The following is a 5,855-nucleotide window of genomic DNA, read 5'->3' as shown; positions in this document are numbered from 1 at the left end:
TTCAAAACAATTGAACTAAGAAAAAGTTTTCATGATAGCAAAGAAGCACTAAGAGTAAAACATAAGATAAATACTGGAATGGCAAATAAATGATGAGCACTTCTAACAGTTTGGGGATAGGATATTGCACAAAGTTCTAGTGTGTTTTGGACATGCATAATGACCATGACAGTTACTGGTGGTGAGGCGTCACTTGCGGGACTGAGTTACAGCTATTTCTTTGAAATCCACCCTGTAGACTTAGATGGAATATGACCCATAGGGTGGAAGAGAAGTCCATTTGTAGAGTGTGTTGATGGAAATATTTTGCTGCTGAACGTAACAGAATAACTGAAAGACTACTAGTGTATACTTCTTATTCTCCTGTGTTTAATTGTTTACCCTATTTGGTGAGTTCTTTCCATTCTCATTCATGGGGCTGTGATCAATTTACTCCCTCTCTAGAATATCATTTAGTAGTCTGTGTTGGCTTGGCTTTGTCATCATGAAATTCTTTAGTTGTTCTTTTCATGGAAGTATTTCACTTCTCCATTATACTTGAAAGAGAGTTTTGCAGGGTATATCAGTCTGGGTTGGAATTTGTTTTCTTGCAAGACTTCAAGTACTTTACTCCATGCTCTTCTTGACTTGATGGTTTGTGAAGAGAAATCTGCCATTATGTTTTTCTTCAAATGTGATCTGTTTCTTTTCTTTAGTGACTTTCAGTATACTGTTCCTATGCTGAATTTCTGGGATCTTGATTATTATATGTCTGGGTGTGGTTTTAATTGGGTTGATGTCATTTGGAGTTCTATATGCTTCAGTTACTGAATGTCAGATTGTTGCCCCAGATTTGGGAAGTTTTCTGCTATTACTTCTGCCCATATTCTTTTTATATCATTTGTATTGACTCCTTCCTTCTCATTGATGCCTATTAGTCTCACATTGCTCATCTTTGCATCATCTTACAGGTTTTGAATTATGTTTTCCTGCATCCTAGTTGTTTTTAAGCAATCTTTTCTTACTTTTTCACTAGCTGCAATGGTGTCTTTAAGGTCAGAAAGTCTATTTTCATTTTCACTCAAATAGTTTTGCCAGCTTATGATTGAGGTTTTAATTTCCTGTATATAACTTTGAATCTGTTTCATACATTGTATTTCTTTCCTATATTGCTTTTATTCAGGGGTTCTATCATTTTTATATTCTGCTCTATTTTTTATCAGTGTATTCTTTAGAAGCACTTAGTACTTCTTTGATTATAGTTATCACTACATTTTTTAGTTTAGAAATTATTTCTGATCTGATTTCTTCTATACCCTTCTGCGGTTGTTTCTTTACTGTCAATGCTATTATTTCAGAGATATCAGATGTGTGATTTCCAGTTTCCTTTATGCTAGTGTCTTCTGCATTTGTACTGGGTGGACTTTGGGCCTGAGACTGTATTTTGTTCGTTCTCTTTGTCATTTTGTATACCACTGTCTTCTGATCTTTGGTGTAGAGCTTAGATAGATTTATTACCTTAGCACCAGGTCGGATCTATGAAGTTCAGATTCCTTCAGGTGGGTGTTGCTTGGATCTGACTGGGGTGTGGCTGCTGTGCTCCACTTCTTCCTGCTGCAGTCATTTGAGTTGAATCCTTTATGTCACTCTGGCAAACCTCTCTCCACTTTGATGCCAATGTTACTATTAAAATCATAGATTAGCCGGGGAGATGGCTCAGTGGAATAAGTGCTTCCCTGGTAAGCGCAAGGGCTTGAGTTCAATCCCCAGTTCCACAATAAATAAATAAATAAATAAATAAATAAATAAATAAAATCATAGACTAAATAATTGAATGTCTTTCAAACTGGAAATGTTAAATATTTATCGGGATCAAAATGTACCTTTTCCTAATAGTAGATTACAGCACCAAAAATGTGGTGTGACTGATTTACTTTTCAGACTAGAAATGGCAGGAAACCTAGTGCACAGAGGTTAGGCCTTATGTTTCTCTGCTGTACCAAGGACTCCGGGAAACACAAATCAATTCTGTCATATTTAATTCACCTGCCCTAGACTTGTTGGAAAAGCCAGTGTTTCATATACTACTCTAATACAATGCTTTTTTATTGTTATACTCACACAGCAGGTCACTTAATTGGTCTTTTCCCACTTTTAGATACTTATATTTATCTGCTTGTTTTATTAGCCATCTGTTCAAGATAAAATTCTACATGATATCAGACTGCAAATTAATTTGGCTTACTAATAAATAATCAGAGGGAGAGGTAAAACTTTAGCATTAATTTGAAAGGAACACAAGAAAAATCAAGATCAAGAATATTCCTAAACTTAATTTTCACTTTAATACACATGGAAGACAGTTATAGTGTAACAATAATTTACTATGAAGGCAGAACTTATCATTTGAAGTAAATGAAATAAGTTGTTTCTCATGGATACAATCCAAAATGTGAATTTGAGTAGCTTCAGCTAACTAATATAACTTATTTATTCTTTCAAATATGCACATTCATTCAAGATAGATAGATAAATTTAAATATATTCTTAATTGAAGGGTCATAGCATCACAGTGTTGTTGGTAAGAGAGATCTAGATTTGGAGTTGAATGCGCCCACAGGTGATGAGTGCTGATTTAGATACCTACCTCTGTTGCTTATGTAACCTATAGTCCCAAGTGTCTATAAAATGGGAATATAATAGTTCCTATCATGTAAGGACTTAATGATGATTAAGTGAGTTAAAACACAGAGATCAAAGAGATGTCTGAAATAAAGAAATAATAAATGTTACTTGTTACTATTTTTTGCTTTTATTATTATTATTTAGTACAGGATCTACAGGGTCTCACTACATAGATCCGACTCATAGTGATCCACCTGTGTTCAGCTTCTCAAGAGCTGGAATTACAGGTCCATGCCACCACACCCAGTCTTAAGCACCATCTCAGTATGCCCCAGGGGTGGGGCTGGCATGGCAGGCCAGGGATCAAACCCTGGCTGCTGCGTCTACCTAAGCAGGTGCTTTAATCTGCTGAGCTATTTGGCCAGCCCATTACTTGTTCCTATTAATCAACTCTTGTTTCAGTCAACTGCTGTGCTTAAATTTTCATTTCCTGAACAGTACATTGACACTGACTTTGGCATGTTTTAGTGGCAGCAAAATGAATTGATGCTGGTGTATTCTTAGTACACGTAATTGTCCATGAAGATGAGTTAGCTATTATCATTACTATTTACTTTTGTTCCTTGCAAGAAGACATTGGTTTTATTTGAGAGACTAAGCATGTCTATTCTTCTTATTGCTTTCTTAATCACACTCTGGTTTTTACGAGCATTGCTTTTGGTCAATAACTTCTAGTTGGATAAAACTTCTGGGATAAACAGGGCAGATTTCTTTTTCAGATTTGAGCTGACATGGGAAAAGGTCCTATAAGACATTAACATCAACCAGTTGCTTCATTTCCATCAGTCCCATATCTTGGCTCTGTTACTGTGCTTTGCCTCTCTGTAGACTGAATGCAGAAGGAACATTGTCCTCTGGATTCTTTAACCTTTTTGACCTGAATCTGGGACTTTCATAGAATCTAGCTTAAATGAAATTTGTTTCACTGAAATTCATTTTCTATATACTTATAATCATTTAGAGAATCCACCTTCAAAAAAAAAATACTCATGAAGTTCCCAAACTGGAGTTTGCAATCTTGGGGACTCTAATGTTCATTTTATCCAAAATGGATGGGTATGTGTTGGGGAAAACATCCTCATTTGCTTCTCTGTTTTCCACTTAAATTTATATTCAGGAAATTCATCTGCTGGGGTTTTTGTATGAGGACTGAAAGAACGTGGGCCGTGGTAATGTTTAGAGGATCAAAATTTTAGGAAGAAAGAAAGTGAGGGGAGGGAGAGAAGAGGAGGGAAGGGGGGTAAAGGAAAGAGGGGCAGATGGGCTGGGGAGATGGTTCAGTGGAATAAGCACTTCCCTGGCAAGTGCAAGGACCTGAGTTCAATCCCCAGTTCTGCCAAAAAAAAAAAAAAAAAAAAAAAGGAAAGAGGGGTGGGAAAGAGGAAGGAAGAAAGGAAGGTAGGAGAGAAAGAAAAGGAGAAGATGAGGAAGGAGGTAACAAGAGATGGAAGCAGAGAATAAAGGGAGGAAGAAAAGAGGGAGGGTTGGAATGAGGAAAGACAGAAAGAAGAAGCAAGGTGTCAGGGTGCTTGGACGCTGTAGCAGAAGGTATTAACCTGTGTTTCCAGAGACAGAAGTTCTCCTCTGGTAAATGAGTGACTGATGATCAACCTGCTAGAATCCCACTGTCTTCGGAAGGCACAGTGAGTGAGCGTGGCTGAGCAGCTAGTCCCGGGGAAGCCATTCCTGAGAACATGTGTGACAGTCATGGACAATATGGAACCCCTGGGAGCCAGCTGGGTGACCAGATGTCCTAAGAGGGTCAGCCATGCATTCAAATTTCTCTTCATGGACATGCAGTTGCAGCACTTGGCCAGGAGACATTTTTCAAATGTACATGATCTTAGAAATCTTCTAGAATAGCAGACCTATTATATGAAAAGAACACAACTTCTCTTTTGAGCTTAAAGAAAATAAATACTCAGACTTCAAAATCATTGATTTCTTCTAAATGTCCATTTATATATTGACTTTTTTTGTAAGTTTCTCAAGCAATTTACAAGTGTAGGAAAATGTAAAACATTACCTAAGAGGAGGCTACAGCCTAGAAAAAGAAGTATTGCTCTTCTGTGAGGTCAGCCTCTGGCTGTTAACTAAAAGCTGGAGTTTGCTCTGCACAAACCCTCCTCCTCCTGGAAGGATATATCTCCACTGGGAACATTCCATAGCCAGAGTGCTCAAGAGGAGCTAGAGGGCTTGGTGAGTTAAACAAGACAGAGGTGCTGACACAGGGGTGCCTGAGGCTTGGGGACCTGAACATTGCAATTTGAGATTTAGGAACAACTGAAACTTGATGCGGACCCTAAATGACCATCAAAGGGACTTTGACTTTCCTCAATCCATAACATCTTGTCCTGAGACTTCACAAGTTCTGTCCCTTTCTATATTTTCAACTTCAGAAGGATGCTTTGTATCTATCTATCTATCATCTATCTATCATCTATCTATCTATCTATCTATCTATCTATCTATCTATCTATCTATCGTCTATCTATCATCTATCTATCTATCTATCTATCTATCTATCTATCTATCTATCTATCATCTATCTATCTATCATCATCATCATCTATCTATTTAACTATGTCTGCCATCTGTCTGTCTGTCTGTCTGTCTGTCTGTCTGTCTGTCTGTCTACCTACCCACCTATGGAACATTTATATCATACGGCCATTTTCTTCAGTCAGTAAGAATTGGACAGGTCACCACAACTTCCACTGTGCTGAGCAGGTGTGAGATGATAGGTCCTTCTTGACTGCAGCTTTGCAGCCGATTCCTCGCAGCTGAAGTGTTTTTCTAAAGCTGTGCCCAAGCCCACCCCTCTGCAGCCCCACTACTTAACAGCTGTCAACTCCTTCTCATCACTTGTTAAATCACCCCCCCCCCCATTGCCTTAGGAGGCTCTGCATGGACTCGGTCAGCATCTGTTGTCACTTTCTCTCTTTCATTGTACTTCAGCTGAGCCTTCGTTTTGTTCCTCATTTGCCCCTAGCTCTTGCCTTTCTCAATTCTGTTGCTCCTTTCTCTGGTTGTGCTGTGCCTTCCGGGATCTGCATGTTGCTGTCTCTGCCTCGGCTATCTGCTCTGTTTTCTTCTCCAACATATTCTCCTCCACAAATTTATATAGAGTAACTCCTCTAAATACCTTCCCCTGCAGGACCTACCTGGCTATAATCTCTCTCTCAATCTCT

At 38.4% G+C, this 5,855-nt stretch overlaps 1 protein-coding gene across 1 annotated transcript in view; it reads left to right on the top strand.

The window, feature by feature from the left end:
- Window positions 1-5,855, top strand: part of Tmc1 (transmembrane channel like 1) — a 106,487-nt gene that overhangs the window by 32,695 nt on the left and 67,937 nt on the right. The window lies entirely within an intron of this gene.

This window comes from Octodon degus, unplaced genomic scaffold, assembly GCF_000260255.1.
Source record: "Octodon degus isolate 3935 unplaced genomic scaffold, OctDeg1.0 scaffold00087, whole genome shotgun sequence".
NCBI lineage: Eukaryota > Metazoa > Chordata > Mammalia > Rodentia > Octodontidae > Octodon > Octodon degus.
This window is presented reverse-complemented; position numbering and strand designations above follow the sequence as displayed.